The sequence below is a fragment of the Mus caroli genome, unplaced genomic scaffold (genome assembly GCF_978045245.1).
Source record: "Mus caroli unplaced genomic scaffold, Mus_caroli_1 scaffold_9, whole genome shotgun sequence".
NCBI lineage: Eukaryota > Metazoa > Chordata > Mammalia > Rodentia > Muridae > Mus > Mus caroli.
In genome coordinates this window covers 40,991,826-41,012,733 of record NW_028227264.1, presented here as the reverse complement: position 1 = coordinate 41,012,733, position 20,908 = coordinate 40,991,826, and the positions used below count along the sequence as shown (strand labels likewise).

Sequence of the window (20,908 nt, the reverse complement as noted above, 5' to 3'; positions counted from 1 at the left end):
TTTACTTTAGCATCTATCTCCCATCAATAAATGTTCACCATCCAGATAGGAACAGACCACTTGTGTTTGACACAGATTGAAAGCCAGGCTGGATGGTATGGGAGTCTGACCCTGGGGTAGAATGAATATTCTTAGAAGTGGTAACCACATATAGGGACAACTATACAGCAAGTTAGAATATCCCTCATTCAAGAAGAGATGATAGGGGGATAGGTGGCTCAGTAGTTAAGAGATTGGCTGTTCTTCCAGAGGTCGTGAGTTCAATTCCCAGCAACTACATGGTAGCTCACAACCATCTGTAGTGGAACCTGATTCCCTCTTCTGGTGTGCATGGAAACAGAGTACTCATATACATAAAATAAATAAATATTTTTTTTTCTTTAAAAATGAGGTTATAGCAACTGTAGAGTCATGGTTGACTCCAGGCAGCATAGGCAAAACTTCCTTGCCACCAAAACATATTATTCTGAGCCATCACTGCCATCCCTAATTCAGCAGTGGGAAGGAACTATGACCTACAGACTGACTAAGTCCAGCCCTCACTTTAATATCTGATTCACTGGACAAGCTGGCAAGAGCTCAGAAGTCTTGAATGAGTAAACTTGCCCTGCAGGTTAGGTCACTGCTTTGCCAAACAGTGAGACAATGGCCAGACTCCATAAGAACAGAACTGCAACGAACAACACTTCCAGCAACCAGTCCAAGAAGGCAAGCTTCACCCTCTGCTACAGTTGGCCTTGACCTTCAAGACTTGGTGAGTGGCTATTAGCTTCACATGGTTTTTGCTTCACTTCCAAATCGGGATCAATTAGGTAAACACACTCCCCAAAGCAAACACACAGAATGCCCAGCTTCTAGTCTGCCTGTCTCTAGCTTCTCCATACCATAAACAACATTCAGAGGATACCCAAGGCCTCCCTTTCTGCTAAGTCTCTGAAGGCCTCTCTTTATGCTAAGTGTCTCTTGCCTTCCAGCCTGACTATGAGGCTCTGTCAAACACAAGTGACTCTCCTGCCACAGTAGACCTCGAATCCATAGCATTGGTTTGTTTCAGTCTGGGTAGTGATCATTTATTGATGGGAGGTAGATGCTAAATTATTTACTTCCATTAGGTAACTCTCTCATACTCTCATATACACACATATTTATAATCTAGCGAAGATTTGGAGTCTAGCCTAAATGGTACAAGTATCTACATCTCTCACTAAACTCCGAGCAAACAAGACAATCACTAGTCTGTCCAGGACTACAGAAATATAAAGCTGTTTCAGAATATAACCTTCTGCCTATCAGCTTGTGGGACATTCCCTGTTCACATGAATGAGAAACAATTACCAAGCCTAGTACCCTGGACGGATGCACTTTCCAAACATTTTGTCGACTACGATTCACATCAAGAACATACTTGGGGCCAGAGTGATGATAGCTCAGTGGTTAAGAGCACAGGCTGCTCTTCTGGGGTTCTCGAAAGGGTAGCCAATGCTCTTATGATCTGAGTCTTCTCTTCACCTCCCTCATCTCCATCTACAATGCAGCATACACGCAGGCAGCATGCACATTAAATAAAAGTATTAAAATCTTAGGCAGGAGAGATGGCTCAGAAGGTAAGAGCTGGCTGCTCATGCAGAGGACCCTGGTTTGATTTCCAAAATCTGTGGGGGCTCACAACCATCGATAACTCCAATCCCAGGAAACCTGATACCCTCTTCTGGCCTCCAAGGGTATCAGACATGCATGTGGTACACAGATATACATGTAGGGAGAGCACCCATACACACGAAATACTTTATGTTTTGAGACAGTCTCTCTGCATAGCCCTGGAACTCACTGTTTAGATCAAGCTGGCCTCAGACTCACTGAGATTTGCCTGCTTCTGCCTCCCAACAACTGTAGTTTTTTGCTTTCAAACGAGATGTATTTTAGATCGTGGCCCTGTATATTACTAAAGAAATGTCACGAAATGCAAAGCCTTCACCATGTGCAATGCAATGTGATATTTTCAATCTGTTTTTAAATTATGGACTTTTTTTGAGCCAAGGTCTCACTATGTAACCCCAGCATGGCCTTAAACTGTGTATACCAGGTTCTTCTCACAGTGATCCTCTTTGGCCTCCTGAGTGCTGGGATTTCCAGTGTGCACTATAATATCTGGCTTTATATAGTTGCTTACACCAATATAAACAAATTATGCATATTAATATGTAAAATATACCTTTCAGTATAATCTAGTAGCTTTCTAAAGATGTACAGGGATACACTACCATAAGTGGTAGATGATACCCTCTATGTGTATTCTAAAACATTGATTTTATTATCAGATGGGAACTTTGACTTAAACAACTCCGCTGCAGTTTTCAATCTTAGCATGAAATCACCTGTGAGATTGCCACTGGGCGCGGTGACTCACTCACACTAGTGATCTTAACTCTTGGAAAGCTGAGGCAGATCTAAAGTCTGAGGCCAGCCTGGGCTATATAGCAACACACACACACACACACACACGCACAGTATTTCGGGGTCTCACTCCCAGAGTTTCTGATACAACTCCACAGGTCAAATTTTGAACAGATTCTAGGTGCTGCTCCTGGTCCAAAAACCACACTGCTCTAATCAGTCATTTTCATACATCAAAGTCTCCTTTTATAGAGTGAACAACCACTTCCAAAATTATCCGATTGCCATGTTAAGTTCCTTGAAGCAAAGAATATTGCATTAGCTGAATATTTGTAAGTCTGAGTCAAAAGTAAGGATTTTCAGGGGTCTGTGAGGTGCTCACTGGGTGAAGGCACATGACACCAACCCTGACAAGCTGAGCTGGATCCTGGAACCAACTCCATGTGCCCACCGTGACACGTGCGCGCACACACACACACATGTGCACACACACAAGGAGGAAATTAAAAAGTAAGGACTTGAGGGAGACAACCAGCTTTCAGGTTCCACCATCTCCGAGTTATTTAAGCGTTTATTTCTTTAGTTAATAGTGAAGCTGTGTGCTGAGGGCCCATTCTAGGCTCCAGACTACAGGCATTCTATAGTCTGGTAAGGGAAGATTTCCCTTCCGGATGGTTTAGAGCAGCTCGGAGACCAGCGTTTATTGGGTCTTTTGACAGTTTAGTTCCCTGTAGATAAGGACAGGTGCCCTTCTGTCAATGGAAGGGTGACAAAGCAGGCCACTGCAGCAGGTTTTATAGCCCTGCAGCTCTCTGAAAGCCACTGTCTGGAGCACAGCTGAGCTGCTGGGTGCTCATTACCCTGACGGTTTCCCACCGACTCCTCTGATTCTGATAAGATCGCTGTGCTTGAACAAGTATCCCTGGAGAGCCCTAAACTCCATGGACCACGGGAAACACCGTTTAACATGTTTTTGAGCACACAGTCCTCCAAATCGTATTAACCAAAATTAAAAAGTTCTTACAGCAGCTGTGTAGGAATGTCTTGAGGAAACCTAAAAACGTCCCAGGGCTGAGGTGGCCCTCTATAGCGATTGTATGAGAATCTCTCTCAGGTGGTTCCAGTTGGCAAGCAAAGTTTTGAAGCATATTTCGCGGACTCCATCCCATAGCTGCCTCCTATTACCATGAAAACCAATATCCTGCTTAAGTGTGTAAGTACATGGGAAGGCAAAGAGATGCTATCAGGTGATCTCTAGGTCCCCTAATCCACTCGGGCCAGTGGTCCTGGAAAGCTCTGGGAAAAAAGGGGTCGGGGACTACCACAAAGCTTAATGGCTTCAGGGCTTCTGTTCATATGTGGAGACGAGTAACTCCCCGATTTTAACATAAACATGAATCTCTTAGGGGACTTGTTAACTTTTTAAAATGTAGCTTCTGTTTTAAAAACTACTTTGCTGCCTTGTGACTTTAAAAAAAATGACTGTTTTTTGTTTTTGTTTTTGTTTTTATCTTTTATTTATTTATTTATTTATTTATTTATTGCTTCAAGGCTTGGAAGAATGATGTTTTACTCTAATAAAATTAAGTTCATATATTAGCCCAAAGAGTTTGCAATTGATAAAGGACTTTTTTTTTTTTGACAGTAGACATCTTTATTAGCTGGTTGGAGACTATGTTGGGAATTCAGGATTCCAGTGTGTGCCGGATGCTTTTATGTCAACTTGACCCAAACTAAAGTTATCTGAGAGAAGGGAACCACAGTCTTAAAAAAAAAAAAAAAAAAAAAGAAGCAGCTTCCCCAAGATTAGGCTGTAGGCAAGCCTGTAGGTCATTTTCTTAATTAGTGATTGATCAGGGAGGGCCCAGTCCATTGTGGGTGGGGCCACCTCTGGGCTAGTGGTCTTGGGTTCTATAAGAAACCAGGCTGAGCAAATCATGATGAGCAAGTAAGCAAGCAGCACCCTTCCCTGGCCTCTGTATCAGCTCCTGCCCCAGATTTCTGTCCCAACTTCCTTCAGTGATGGATTACAATGTGGAAGTATAAGCCAAGACTCTTTGTTTTTTTGATTAGTTTTGTTCTTTAATAATTTCATACCCATATATAATTTTAAGTGATTTCTAAAATGGCATTTGTTTGTTTTGTGAGGGTGGAGTTCACAACTTACAGGAGCAGGTTTTCTCCTTCCACCGTGTAGATTGCAAACATCGGTCTCAAGTCATGGGGCATGGCGGTGAGAGAGAGAGAAAGACACACAGAGAGAGACAGAGAGAGACAGAGACAGAGACAGATCTCATTTCTCTCCTTTTACTTTGTAGTGGGTTCAGGTGACAAACTCACTCACTATTCAGCCACCTTGCGAACTCTGGTAGTGTATTAAAGTGGGACTGGAGAGACAGCTCAATGGCCAAGAGTGCTTGCAGCTCTACCAGAAGGCCAGGGTTTAGATCCCAGCATCAACATCAAATGATTTGCAAATACCTCTGACTTCAAACCATCTAATGCCTCCTTCTTGCCTCTGTGTGCACATGAATATAAAAACACACATATAAATAAAATAAGTATTTTAAAAACAATAAAAAGAAATGAAGGTTTTGATTAGGTCTGTAGCCTTTCTCCTGCTGGGAACTGAACCCAGGGTCTGCCCCACAGGAAGAAAACATTCTGCCACCTAGGCAGCCCTTGAGCTTGTAATCTTCCTGCTTTAGCTTCCTAAGTACCTGGAATTAGAGAAATTTGGACATTGCTAGTGGAGTATTTTCAGAATTTTGGTTGTGACTAGAGAAGCCAGTAAGGAAATTCAAAGAGTTCTGGTCTGTGTACGTAGCCCTGAGAGAATGCTGCCTATTGTGAATAAAGGCCTGGGTTAGAGTCTCTGCACTGTAAACTAAAATCCTGAGCATCCGCTAGTACACAGAGGTGTGCTCTCCTGGAGCACACAGACAAAATGCAAGATCCGCAGTCTGTATCCACTAGTCACCCCTCACTGCTATGCTAAAGGCAAGAAGTAGTGACACAGTCACAGCCCAGCTGATGTCACATCACAGGGACCCATGAAGCAGGGGCTACGACTACATCCAATTTCCTCAGAAAAGAAAGAGGGGTTAGGATGAAGAACCAGGCCTGGGAGCACACACAAGTAGAAAGTGGGTATTTCTATTTTGTTTCGTTATTTTATTTTGTGGTGTTTGTTTGTTTGTTTTGTTTTATACATGTGCTGTTTGTTTGGGGCTTTGGGTTTTATTTGTTTTGAGATAGGGTCTTTTACTGTATGTTCCAAGCTGGCCTCCGACTTAACATCCTCTTGCCTCCCATGTGCTTGGACTACAGCCATGTGCCACTCCTCCTGGCTTAGAGGCAGGTCTAAAAGACAGACAGTCTAACTCCAGGATAGAGGTATGCAGTGCTGGGTCCACCTACCATTCCATTCCCTCACTAAACTTATTCCTCTTAGCAATGTGTTCTTATAGACATCTGGCTTCCTCCTTGTAACTTTAATTTTTTTAAAGTCTATTTTTAAGGATGGTTCTTAAATGCTTTAACCTCCCTTTTTAGCCAACCACCCACCAGAGGTGTGGGATAGAAAGGATACAGAGGAAATGGGCCTGTTTAGAAATGGTTCTTTGGAGCAACTCCCATCTGTGTTGTCTGGAAATCAGCAGTTCAGTTCACAGGTCAGCAGCTGCAGCAAACACTTGCAAACAGTTCACAGATCTAGCAGCAGTCCTGTTTAGTAGAGACGGGAGAGCAAACAGGAATCAGCAGCAGAGAGAGCCAAGCCTCAGCATTGGCACAAGTCAGCAGGAGGGACCAAGAGGGGCATCAGGAGAAGTTCTCAGCTGTGCCTCTCAGGGAAGTGAAGATCAGCGAAGACACGAGACCAACAACTCTTGCATAGCTAGCTCTATCAGCACGCCAAGCTCCCAGGCTCCATCACTGTCAGTCAAGTCCTGTTTATACCCTCCAAACATCACATGTCCTCCACAGGTCTTACCTCAACATGTGAGTCTGTCTCAGCTGACATCACTTTGAGTCCTCCAAAGCAGCAAGAAGGCGCAGTACACCACCAGAAGTTTCTTGGTGTGCTTCTCTCTATGGAGCTCATCCCCCAATGTAATGCGGACCAATACTTGTATGATGTTAATGGAAAATCTTTTATCATGTATCCTTTCATGTGCTTGCTTTAGCAGAACATCCATTTACCCCTGTCTGTTTCAGTGAAACGTTTCTTCACAAGCCTGCCTTAGTCTTTCACCCATGTCCACTTCAGGAAAACACGCCTTCACAGGTTTGTCCCAGGAACACACCATCCAACATAACTGACTCTCCAAAGAACCCTTAGGTTCCACATCACCACCTAGTTTCCTTCTCAATCAGACCTGTGTACATACATCTGCCCACTGCGGACAGGGCTCAAGGATTCTACTTAAAGGACTCCTTAGAATTGCAGACCAACGTATGCAATCAGCTACAAAGAAGAAGCTGCTCTAGGAGCCCCCAAGGCTCAGCTCCAGACAGACCATGTTAGCCCTTTATAGAATTAGGAGGGTAAGGAGGAGCCAGTTTGGAAAGAGCTTTGAAGGTCAGATTAACTTAACCTGAGCTTTATAGGCAAATTTTATGATTATAGCATTAATATAATGAGCAGGAATAGAGAGAAGGAAAAAAGGACAAGATTTTGATTGCAAATCCATTCACTCAGGCTTCCTGCTGCTTGCAGAACATGAGTTCCAGTCCTAGCAATGAAGACAGTCCTGAAGTGTCAGCTCTAAGGATTCACCTCCAGGAAGGTAGACTGTGACACTACTGTATATTCAGTGCTTGTATTAGGATTGTATTGCTGTGAGGAGACATCATGGCCATGACAACTCTCATAAAGAAAACCATTTTTTTTAAGATTTATTTATTGATTTTTAAAGAGATATTTTTTGAGGTTTATTTATTTATTATATGTAAGTACACTGTAGCTGTCTTCAGACATTCTAGAAGAGGGCATTGGATCTCATTACTGATGGTTGTGAGCCACCATGTGGTTGCTGGGATTTGAACTCAGGACCTTTGGAAGAGCAGTCAGTGCTCAACTGCTGAGCCATCGCTCTAGCCCATATTTATTTATTTATTTTATGTGAGTACATCTCTGTCTTTAGACACACCAGAAGAGAGCATCAGACCCTATTACAGATGGCTGTGAGCCCCCATGTGGTTGCTGGGAATTAAACTCAGGTCCTTTGGAAGAGCAGTCAGTGCTCTTAACTGCTGAGCCATCTCTCCAGCCCAAGAAAACAATTTAATTGGGACTGGCTTACAGTTCAGAGATAAAGTCCAACAGTTCAGAGATTAAGTCCATTATCTTCGTGGTGAGAAACATGACATCCTGCAGGCAGATATGGCACTGGAGAAGGAGCTGAGAGTTCTACATCTTGATCCACAAGTAACAGAGAGAGAACTAACTTGAGCTTCAGAGACCTCAAAGCCCACCCTCACAGTGACACACTTCTCCACACCTACTCCAAAAGGCCACACCTCCTAATAGTGCCACTCCCTGTGGGCCAAGAATTCAAACACATGATTCTATGGGAGCCATTCCTATTCAAACCACCACAGTGCTGTAGACATTGTGACCCAGTCTCCTCTGTAAATGTGGTAAGAAGGTGTCTTAAATTGGAATCAGACAGGGAGAGAGAACAAGAAAAGACACAAATCCAAAATGTTCCCTTATGGAACTAGAAAGAGGGTTAGTGACTAAGAGCATCTGTTGCTCTTGCAGGAGACCCAGGTTCAATTCTCAGCACCCACATGGTGGCTCACAACCATCCACAACTCCAATCCCAGGGGATCCAACACTGTCGTCTGACCTCTGCAGACAACAGTCATGCACGTGGTGTACAGACATAAATGCTGGCAAAGCATTCACACTCATTAAATAAATAAATAAATCTAAGAAAGAAGAAAGAATATATATATAGAAATACATATATATATACATACATACATATACATACCCATTTTCTTAATTGTTAAAAAGCATAAAAACCTTTAAGATGAGATACAATGTTGGGCATGGTGGCTCATAACTATAATCCCAGGACTATAAGTAGTGGCAAAAGCACTACAAGTTCAAGGTTATTGTCAGCTACATAGCAAGTTAAAGGCTATGTGGGTCTTCAGGCTGTGCATCATTGTAGGAAGTAGTTTTGTTGTTGTTAATTTTTTTCAGATTTTCTTTTTTTTAAATTAGGTATTTTCTTCATTTACATTTCAAATGCTAGCCCAAAAGTCCCCCATACCCCCACCCACTCCCACTTCTTGGCCCTGGTGTTTCCCTGTACTGAGGCATATAAAGTTTGCAAGACCAAGGGGCCTCTCTTCCCAATGATGGCCAACTAGGCCATCTTCTGCTACATATGCAGCTAGAGACACAAGCACCTATAGGGTTGCAGACCCCCTTTAGCTCCTTGGGTACTTTCTCTAGCTCCTCCATTGGGGGCCCTTTGTTCCATCCAATAGCTGACTGTGAGCATCCACTTCTGTGTTTGCCAGGCCCCAGCATAGCCTCACAACAGACAGCTATATCAGGATCCTTTCAGCAAAATCTTGCTGGAATATGCAATGGTGTCAGCGTTTGGAGGCTTATTATGGGATGGATCCCTGGGTGTGGCAGTCTCTAGATGGTCCATCCTTTTGTCTCAGCTCCAAACTTTGTCTCTGTAACTCCTTCCATGGGTGTTTTGTTCCCAGTTCTAAAAAGAGGCAAAGTGTCCACACTTTGGTCTTCGTTATTCTTGAGTTTCATGTGTTTTGCAAATTGTATCTTGTATCTTGAGTATTCTAAGTTTCTGGGCTAATATCCACTTATCAGTGAGTACATACCATATGAGTTCTTTTGTGATGGGTTACCTCACTCAGGATGATACCCTCCAGGTCCATCCATTTGCCTAGGAATTTCATAAATTCATTCTTTTTAATAGCTGAGTAGTACATTGTATAAATGTACCACATTTTCTGTATCCATTCCTCTATTGAGGGGCATCTGGGTTCTTTCCAGCTTCTGGCTATTATAAATAAGGCTGCTATGAACATAGTGGAGCATGTGTCCTTCTTACCGGTTGGGACATCTTCTGGATATATGCCCAGGAGAGGTATTGCTGGATCCTCCGGTAGTACTATGTCCAATTTTCTGAGGAACCACCAGACTGATTTCCAGAGGGTTGTACAAGCTTGCAATCCCACCAACAATGGAGGAGTGTTCCTCTTTCTCCACATCCTCGCCAGCATCTGCTGTCACCTGAATTTTTGATCTTAGCCATTCTGACTGTTGTGAGGTGGAATCTCAGGGTTGTTTTGATTTGCATTTCCCTGATGATTAAGGATGCTGAACATTGTTAATTTTTGTTTTTTGTTTTTTGAGACAACTCTGAGTCACTATGTAGTGCTGGCTAGTTAGGCCTCAAACAGAGAGAGAGAGAGAGAGAGAGAGAGAGAGAGAGAGAGACTTGCCTCTGTTTCCTGAGTGCTGGACTTAAAGGTATGTGCCACCATGCCCACAGGAGAGTCCATTTTACAAGGGAGAAGGTGTCTAATTGACTCAGAAACTATGCCATCTCTCAGGAACCTCTCTCATCCTGTTCAGACTGATAATAGCTTAACAAAATCTGGAGTATAATCGGAGTCACCCAATGGGTGACAGTGAATTGAAACTGCAGAGCACAGGAGTGTACTGGAAAAACAGGCTCAAGAACTTATTGTACACAGAACAAAGAAAGTTGGTAACTCTCTCTCTTTCTCTCTCCTGGACCCCTATAGAGTGATCAACATATTCTACTTCCATGGAATGGTCTCATACCAACATATCACCCGATACCTTGTGTGCATTAATAGCCAACAAGCCGAGGACGCCCCATCTGGCCTTGGAGCTGTGGCTCCATCCCCTTTCCACTCAAGCCTGCTCACCTGTAGTCTAGACCTGCACCATAGTTCCCTGCTCCCAGACCCCAACCTTTCATCTCATAGCTGAACTCTGCAGCCTTCTCTCAAACCTTGAATCCCACAGCTCCTTCCTGGTCTTATTTTATTAATTTATTACCTTATGGATACAGCCTTCCTGCCCCAGGTCTGTTTTTCCCTCAGGGTATTTAGGTACCATTGCTCACTGGGCTGGACTGGTAGGAATGTGCTCAGCACTGGCAGGGGCAGGTGGATTGGACAGGATCTTAGTCAGCATGAGTGCAGGAGAAACAGCCTTCTCCAGAGACAGTTTTCAGTGAAACAGCTCTTTTTATTGGGGGAGAATAAAGGTATATAAACTGTGGGGAGTGGGTAGGGATTTTCAGGTGAATTTACATCATAGGCTGGGGCCAAGGTGCGAGAAATGTTTCATTTGCATGAAGAGGAATTCCAGGTACTAGCTAGTCATGTGCTAGTCTCAAAAACCCTTCAAATTGAATGTCCCTCCCTTCTACTTCCTGTGTCTCTCTATCCATCCTCCTGACTTCTTTTTAGTCTCTATGGTTCATTCCCTGTCAACTGGTTGCTTGTTCTGCCTCTTGACCTAAGGTTGACTTTATTTAATCCTGTCTACAATAAACAGAAAACTCTTGGATAAAAGTGCATCCTGGGGCACACAACTAGAAATAGGTTTTCCCAGTAAATAACACAATCCCAGGGCTCACAGTGTGATCAGATATCCTGCAACAAGGGTCATAAGGGTTACACGTGCTATGACATTCAGGGTTTAGACTCTTCTCGACCTCTTGCTCCTGACTGACTCTCCCAGTCACGTGGTTTTCTGGCCCCACACAGACTCTCTCAGCCTCTAAATTATATTCTGTAGGCTTATATTTTTCAAAACTTACTCTTAAATGCTTCAGTCTCCCTTATTACTAAAGGAGGGGAGGAAGATGGCTGATAGGACAAGGGGGACGTGGACCTGTTGAGAAGAAGTTCCTTGGGGCCATTCCAGTCTTCATTGTCTGCAGTCCAGTCCACTAGCAAACACCAAACACGAATCAGCAGCAGCCGCTCGATCTAGAAGAAACTGAGAGGCTCCCCCAATTGGCACAAGTCGGCCTAGGCAGCAAGAAGCAGCCAGAACGTTCTCAGGACAAGCAAAGACCATTGAGGAGCAGCAAGGCGAACCCATGGCAGAGCACGGTCCACTGTCAGCTGGCTTTTCCTTACACTCTTCCCAAATATCACAAGTCCTCTCAAGTGTCTGCTCCAGCAAGACATCACACACCGTTTCACCAGACAGCTTCCAGAAAAACACATGTCTGTTCTCAGCAAAAGACCCTCTCATAAGACAGCTTCCAGAAAAACCTCATACGACACAATTGAGTATCCAATAAAACCAGAGATTCCCACCTCAATATCATTATATAAAACACACACATACACACACACCCAGAGAGAGAGAGAGAGAGACAGACAGAGAGACAGAGAGACAGAGACAGGAGTTATAGAGATATATTTACTGTATGAAATGAGAGTTAATAATTAAAACTGAAATCATCCTGAGATCAGTAGGGGTAGGACTGCTTCCTCCTCACTCTGGGCCTGAATGTCACAGCACCTGTAACCCTTATGACCCTTGTTGCAGGATATCTGATCACACTGTGAGCCCTGGGATTGTGTTATTTACTGGGAAAACCTATTTCTAGTTGTGTGTCCTAGCATGCACTTTTATCAGCCGGATCACCAAAGTTGGTGAAATTATATGATAAATTGCTGTCATTAAATCTGCTAAAACTTATAAACGTATCATCATCCAATAAATTCTGACATCATGGATATACACAAACATGTTTGTCTGTTTCTAGCATAGAACGTGTATGACTCTGAAGCAGAAAAATCTCCATGAGTGTTAAGATGGCTTTGGTTTCATAGCAAATTCCTGGACAGCAGGGGCTGCAGAATGAGACTCTGTCTCACAAGAAACAAACATCCAAGGGGTAAAACAAGCGAGCCATCAGCTCCCACTCTGACCCAATCCCATAACTAGCTCAAACTCTCTTTCCTTTATTTTATTTTGTTTTTGTCATTGTCGTTTGGTTGGTTGGTCAATTTTGGCTTTTTGAAACAGAGATTCACAGCCTACAACATTTTAAAGCCTGAAATTTATTTCTTTGTGTGGCTGACTTGGGTGCCATGGCATGAGTGTGGAGGTCAGAGTTCTCTAGTTAGAGGAGGACAGAGCTGCTCTTAGCATTCAGCTTCCCATGTGCCAGGATTAGCACTCACCATCACAAATGGCTCACAATGTTTTTGCTGTAATTGTGGATGGCTTGGCCGTGTTCCTGTAGCTTGCTCTTGGCCTACACTTCTGTTCCTTATAGGGTACTTCTGGCTTCTCTTCTGGACAGAACATTACAAAAAGCCACCTTCAAGGTCTGGGTCTCTTCTGGTCAGTCTTGAGGTTTCTGTGACCCTTCTACTAAGGACCTGGGGTCTCTTTTACTTTCAGTTAAGTCTGAATTCCAGTCCTTAAAGAAAATATAAGAAGCAGTTTATAGAACGGTTTAGGGAAGAATTCTAGAACCAAGCTTTAGTGGTAGTAGGAGTTGTTGGCATGAATAGGAAGAGTGTTAGGGGGTACGGCGGGGTATGGGGGGGGGAAGAGGGCAGGAATAGGAAGAGTGTCGGGAAGTGGGGAGGGGTGTGGCGGGGGGCAGGAATAGGAGGAGTGTTAGGGGGAGGGGTGTGGCCGTGGGCAGGAATAGGAGTGTTCAGGTAAGTTTCCTAAGTTACTAGCCAGCCACTTTGCCACCAGAGTGCCTTTCACCCTAAAGTGGGGCTTTCTAAAATCTTCTCAGCCTCTGAAGCACGGAGCCTCCAGTGGGGGCTCTGGTCCTAGAAATGGAAGGAAAAGAAACGCTGATATTTCTTTGTAATGTGTCTTGCATTTGGGACTGTTGCTAATCCCCCTGACCTAGACTGTTTGAAATTAAGCCCTTGAAGGCTGTTGCTGAGCACTAAAGCTTTTTAACTCTGATGATTAATGTAGTTATAAATAAGCCTGGCAAGAAAAGTATCAAGTATAATTTATCGTCTCCAGAACGAAGGTCCTAAACTTTAAAATAATACTCCTAAAAAAACTGGTTCTGAGTATGGCCTTGATGGTGACCTTGGCTAAGTCACTTCATAGGCACTTAGAGTGAGGTGTACATGGGTAGGTTTTGGTTTGTTTTTGTTTTTGTTTTTTTGGTCTATTAAAAGGTATAATGCTACACACCTTATTTCCTTTAAAGGATGCCATGAAGGTCAAATCAGACTGCATTAAAATAGTTACAACTTTAATTACTTGCATTTGCATAGTACCTTGTCGCCTGCAAAGCATTTCTGCATATATTATTCCATTTGCATGAAAGAGCTCTGAGAAGTTATAAAGCAGAGGGAAAGGACAGTACCAAGGTTTAGCCACCGGCTCCTTCGCTCTCTGTTTCAGTGCTTCTTCAGCATCATGGGCAGCCGCAGGAGCTAGCTCTTGGCCATGGAGAGGGGTTATACCATGTGCTGCACAGGAAACTTGGCTCTGGGTCTACACAGAGAAATATCCAACAAAATTCGCTTTGTTCAGGCTTATATGTAAAGTGCCCTCTGAAGGCCTGCCCAGACCTTCCTATAAACAGCACCCTCCATCCATCCGTCCACCAGCAGTCCGTCTTCTGCCCTGAGTTATTTGGCCGGGAACACTTAGCACCATTTTAATTAGACACCGGACATTAGCATTTGCTTCATCTCTCATGCCCAAGAATAAAATCTATGAAGACAGCTTCTTGTGCTTCGTTTTTCTGTCTCCCCCGCATCTAGACCGTAGTGGAGGCCCAGCAAATACCTGTTGAGTGGATGAAGGGATTTGCTATAATGGCTGTCTTCCCCTCCTGATTCACACCACCACAACCACATTACCTTTGACTCTCTTCCCCCATTATGGGTGTTCAAAGTCTTGTTCTGAGTCAGGTTTGGTGCCACAGGTCTGTAAGAACACCCCCTTGGGAAGCAAGAAGGTCTCTCCAGGATGCACCAATCTTCCAGGGAATCTCTATTTTCTAATATGGAGACCCACCAGCAGATGGCAATCAAGGAATACAAAACTGGACCTTGCCCCATTTGACAAGACTGTTCATAAGTGAAGTCGCTAGCTTTCACGACAAGTGGACTACTAACTCCTGACTCTTTAATACCACTTCTTTAAAAACTCATGATTTCACGTGCTCCAAGCACACATGGCTTCTTCCACTGGAGAGACTGGTGGGTGAGAGAAGAGAAGAGGACACTGCCAGAGACAAATTCTTAGTCTTTAGATGGTCAAGTAGACACTTTGCTCAGGCTATAAAAACCATTAGCATTCCGGGCATGGTGGCTCATACCTATACTCAGCATATTGTGAGGCTGAAGCAGGAAGACATTACAAATCTGAAATCAGCTACACGGTAAGTGCAAGGCTATCCTAGGCTACACAGTGAGAACTCAGGCTAGCCTAAGCTACACAGTAAGAACCGAGGCTATCCTAGGCTATGTAGTGAGACTCTAAGATAGATAGATAGATAGATAGATAGATAGATAGATAGATAGATAGATAATACATACATACAAACATACATACATACATACATACATACATACATACATGGATGGATGGATAGATGTACATAAGTAAATAAAATGTAGAATGATGACTCCTGCTACAGCCCGGAGATTCTTACTTTAAAGACCTTGTGTGGAGCCCAGGAGGTTGGATTTTGAAGCTCTCCTAGTGACTCTGCAGCAGGTAACTTCAGATAGAAAATACTGTGAGAAATCCAGACCCAACTCAGTAGACTATCATCTTTCATGAGGATCTTATAAAGAAAGCTTAACAAATTTGGGAGTAAATTACAGTTAAAAATATGTGGTAAGCTTTGCCTGTAACCTGCATACCCACGTAAAAAAATTATATTTGTTATTGTGTGTGTGTATACCAGAGGATATGTAAGAGTTGAATTTCTCCTTTTACCATGGTTCTCAGCAGCAAGAACCTTTACCCACTGAGCCATCTCACTAGCCCAACAACTCCCATTTTGTCTGCAGTTGTAGAAGTTCACAGACCCTCTGAAGTCACGGGTACTAGGTTTCTCTGTCTCAGTTAAAATAAACCCCTTCAGTCTCTCTTCCTAAAGAGGTCACATTTCAGCTTCAAAAGCTCTCCCCCGGAGTCCAAGGGGTTCCCTCTTCCATTCTCCCATCTGTAAAGGGAAGTGAAGTGCTCCTTTTGAAAATGAGCTATGGGGTGAGAAACAGCGCAGACTTGCCCAGTGCCTCAGGAAACTAAGCCGGGCAGTTTCTGTCTGTGGTCACCATGAAAGCAATTTGGGGTTGAGTGAAAAGCAGCAGTGGGCTGAAGGGCAATAGAAACCAGCCAGAGAGATCAGGCCCACACTGCTCACCTCAGGAGCCCCTTCCCCAGCCTCCCAGTCCCGAGGTCTCTTCATCTAGTGCCATCTCAGCCCATCTGATTGGAAGACATAAAAACAGAGCTGTCAGAGTCCTCCCAAACTTGTTTGTAAGAAGTTCTAGAAGCTGAAAAAGTAAGAAAGGCTCAGGGGAGCAGGTTGATCTCTGGAAACCAAAACTAGGTTTCTCCACTCAAAACCTGTGTAACAAGTGAGGTCCCTGTGTCTGCATACTCCTGGACATTGTATGCAAATGACATGTTTGTGGATTGTGCTGGGAGAGATTCCAATGTTAAGGAAATCTTCAATTGGATTTTTAAGTTCTTTTAATTTTTAAGTTCTCATACAAAGGAATGGATTTCACTGTGGAATTGTCATACACGTGTGTCATCCCCTCTCTTCCTCCCTCCCTCCCCAATAGATCGCTCTGACTGGTTCCTTTCCTTCTCCCAGACAGTCCCCTTTCTGCTTTCCTGTCACATGTATGTGCTCCATTACTCTGTTGATCCCCTGCCTTAGGATTCCTTCATCCCTCTCATAATACCCTTGCTAGTTTTGTGTCACACACACACACCATATACCACAGACAGCACACACACACCACCGCACTACACATACACACACATACTATACACACATACAGCACACACACATACCACCACACCACATATACACACATATACCACACACACATATACACATACGTCACATATACACATACCATATACCACATATATACATACCACACACATCACAGACACTACCCACACTTACACATACCATGCACACATATCATACCATACCACAAACATACCACATACACACACTATACACATACCATACCATACCATACCATACACATACCATAACACACGTACATACACACACATACCATAACACACATATACACACACATAGCATACACACACCACAGACACATATATACATATACCACACATACACATAACAAACCATGCCACATATACACAAAACATACATCCATACACATACACACACCACTACACATACATATAAAGTCCAGCTTTTTTTCCACACAGCTTCAAATGTAGAAATAACCCTTTACAGTAAGAGTCTTGTCTGTCAAACCCAGACAAGTAAACCCAGCGGGCAGAGCCACAAGAGGCAAGAACAAGGTGAACATGGGCATCAGTGGCAGCCACAGCACACCAGGACGTGCTGAGTCCTGGTTTGGGGTTAGAGTCTAGGCCTCAGTGACAATGGGAAGGTTATATAAATTCCTCTGGATGCTTAATGTAGTTGTAAACTAAGTCCCAATTTATCAGATGGTTGGGAGGTGCCAGGGTAGTCACCTGTGTGACACTCCTGGGTGTGTGGCATACAGCTGCTGCAGCATATGATTCTTTATTTTATCTTGGTGCTATGGACAGAACCCAGGGTCTCATGCAGACCAAGAACATGTTCTACCCTAGCCAAGGGAGGTTTGGTTTTGTATTTCTTTCTAATAACCACCCAAGGATTTCTCCACCGTGAGGAGGCTGAAAGAAACTATGGCCCAGCCTGGGACTGCACTTGGTTAGACTGACCCAGAATCTAAGTTATAAAACCAATTTTCTTTAGGACACCCATTTTCTGGGTCCACTTCCATGTCTATTGTAAAAGTTAAGCAAGGAGCTGAAGTCCAGAGCTGGCCAAGAAACGAACACAGGGAGTCGCAAGTGAGGGAAAGACATCTTTTTTGTCCTTAGCGACTGGACCCACACTGGGCAGACTATGAAAATAAGTTAGCAGAAGACACCAGGGATTGTATGCACAAGCAAGCATAAATATCTCACATTCATGATGAATGGGTTCTAACAGGAAGGACAAGTATTCATAAGAGGAGATGACCACTGATCAATACTTTTGAAGAGGAGAGGTATATAATTTAGGAGAAAGAGAAGTTGGAGAGGGAGACAAAGGAGAGTGGGGTGAGGCAGTCTGAGGAGAAAGATCTGCAGGAGGCAGGGAAGGCGCCCTAGCGAGCGGGCGAAAAAGACATCCTCGGTTAGGTGTGGGGGTGGAGAAGTGATTAATTGGTAGAGACTCTTGAAGCCATGATTAGGACTTTTAATTTAATTCAAGAGGCAATCGGAGTTCTTGGAGATGTCTAGAAGGGACGCTACCCTTGCTTGAGGGCAGTGGTTCCTGCAGCTGTGGGCTGCAGAGTTAAGATGGAGACCCTTGAGCAGGAGAGCTGAGCGGACTGAGCCTGTTTCCTGAATCTAGTGTGAGCAAGGATGGACCAGGACCAGGTTCTGAGGGTGGGCTAGGTCAAGTAGAGCTGGAAAACGGAACAGAAAGTAAACATTCATTTTTTTTTTTTTTTAAATCAGGCACTGGGTCAGGCACCAGGATGCCATGTGTAACAGGCAGAAGTTGAGACAGAGGAAATTGGGCAATTATACCATTTCAGACCTGTGCTATGACTTGGACTGGACAAGCTTGAGCATGGTGTGTTGAGATTCATCTGCAGAGTTCTGCTTGCCCATGTGTAAGGAACAAACAAAGGGACAGGGCTAGCAGGCATGGGCCTCCAGGAGTGTAAGGAACAAACAAAGGGACAGGGCTAGAAGGCATGGGCCTCCAGGAGTGTCGTGTGTCAATGCTATGGTGGGCATAAGACCTGTTTGTATAGTAATGTACATATCTTCAAGGTCCTCCCTGTTAATGTTAATGACTCCATGAAAACAGCACAAGTCCAGGAATCGAAGATGTATCTATGTCACTACCAAAATGGTAAACACTGGGACCTTCAGGATAGCTCTGAAGGCTGTGGGAAAGAACTCTAAAAACATGAGTTTGAAAATAGAGAATTTTTCAATTATGTAAAAATATAAGGATGCAATGTATGAATTGTATAAGGGGCTTCACAGATCTAAGGGAATAGAGAGGCAGCTGCACTATGAGCCAACTTGTCAGATATAAAGACAGGCAGATACAGAGGCAGTCAGATTTCCGTGTTCAAGGTCAGCCTGGAACCGAGTGAATTTAGGTACAGGCAAAGTCGGAATGGTGATTTCAGGGCAGGACCCCACCCAGCATCTTACTGTCTGTGCTTGTGCTTGCTGTCTCTTCCTAAGAGTCAAGGGACTAAAGCTGTGGAATGCTGATTCGTGGGATGGTCAAGAGGGAACCTGAGTCAATAAATAAATTGATATGTAATAAAAAACTGGGCCTTTGGTCTGCTTGAGATAAGCTAACAGAGAGTGTCTTAGTTAGGGTTTTACTGCTGTGAATAGACACCATGACCAAGGCAAGTCTTATAAAAACAACATTTAATTGGGGCTGGCTTACAGGTTCAGAGGTTCAGTCCATTATCATCAAGGTGGGAGCATGGCAGTATCCAGGCAGGAATGGCGCAGGCAGGGATGAGACTTCTACCTCTTCATCCAAAGTCTGCTAGTGGAACACTGACTTCCAGGCAACTAGGGTGAGGATCTTATGCACACACCCACAGTGACACACCTATTCCAACAAGGCCATACCTCCAGATGGTGCCACTCCCTGGTCCAAGAATATACAAACCATCACAGAGAGCAATAGCTGTTCTTTTCTATTTTTTTTTTTTCCTTGAGAGAGCTGAGCTATCTGGAGATCTCTGGAGAGCAAACAGCTCTTCAACAATTTTTCTAGCAGGATTTCTGGTTTTAGTTAGAAAATGCATGGAGAGTGAACAGGGCTCCTTTAGAATGTTTTTCTAATGAGGTTATTGACCTTGGTCAGCTATCCCAAGAGTTACTTAGAGATCTGACCCAGCTCTTTTAGAATGTGTTCCAGCAGCTCTCTAGAGAAGGCTGACTGTTTTCTGGCTTTCTGGTTTTAATTGGAAAACCTAAAAATTACTTTTAGAATTTTTCTAACAGGGTTTCTAATTTGGTTGGAAGATCCAAGAATCTTTTATAGCAGGTTTTCTGACTTTGTTTAGAAAACTCACAAGCTATCCAGAGAGCTTTTAGAATTTTTATTAGCAGAGAGCTGTCTCAACCAGAGAGCTGAGCAAAAAGCTAGTTGTCTTAACCAGAGAGTTTTTTTAGAATGTCAAGAAAAGGCTGTCTCAAGCAGAACACACACACAGCAATTAAAAAAGCTGTCTTGAGCAGACTACAAAGCCAAGAGCCATCTACAGAGAGTTCTCAAGGGAGTCATCTTGAGCAGAACATAGGCCACCAGCTTGAACCCAGAATTTGACTTTTAGTCATTTGGTTTTTATTCCAGATACCCCTTTCTCAGGAACCCCTCTCCAAGCTGAGGCTGATCCTTGGCATCTATCTATCTATTTTTGAGTCAAGGTCTCACTACGTACCCTCACTAGACTCACATTTACAGTAATTATAATAATCTTCCTACACTACGTCTGCCTCATCAGCACTGGGACCACAGAGGTGTGATACAGTTGAGCTGTTTTCTAGGCTGGGAACTAATGAAGGGACAGACATTAAGAGCAAAGAATGAGGCTGGAGAGGTGGCTCATTAGTTGCACTGGCTGCTCTTGCTGAGGACATGAGTCTAATTCGCAAACATCTGTAACTCCAGTTCCAGGGGAGCTGACACCCAGAAAGACACTCAGACGGCCTCCATAGCAATCAGGCATGCTCATGGTTCGAAGAGAAAACAACAATACAGGGGTGTGGGGTTATAAAAAAAAAGGAGAGAGAGAGAGAGAGAGAGAGAGAGAAGACATTGAGAGAAATGTTCCACCAGGGATCTTCAAAATGAAAGGACAGGAAGATTCCAGGAGAGTCTAAAGGGCCCCTAGTCTCCAGTATGGGAATATGGGGAATTGGCTTGGTATAGACTATGAAAGGCTGAAAGAGAGGGGGTGATTCAACAGTATCCAGCACAAGACCCACACAAGCTCAAGCCAGACTAACGTCTCAGCATGGGTGGGAAGGTGGGCAGGAAGCTCCAACCCCTGGCTGAGGAGCTAACTGATGGCTGCTGGGAAAAAGAGTTTTTGAGAGGGTGTAGTAGGTCCCTGGCAGGCAGGTACCACGCTCCGGTAGATGGTGTATGTGCAGCAGGAATGAGACTCCGTGGACTTGAGAAGGAAATGAGAACAGAAGCTG

The 20,908-nt window shown here is 43.8% G+C and overlaps 1 long non-coding RNA gene across 1 annotated transcript in view; it reads left to right on the top strand.

Moving 5' to 3' along the window:
- Positions 1-647: 647 nt before the first annotated feature.
- The window catches only part of LOC147002629 (uncharacterized), a 31,432-nt gene continuing 11,171 nt past the window's right edge, over positions 648-20,908 (top strand). The window contains exon 1 of the long non-coding RNA XR_015048529.1: positions 648-754. This is a non-coding gene — a long non-coding RNA (uncharacterized LOC147002629). The remainder of the gene's footprint in view (positions 755-20,908) is intronic.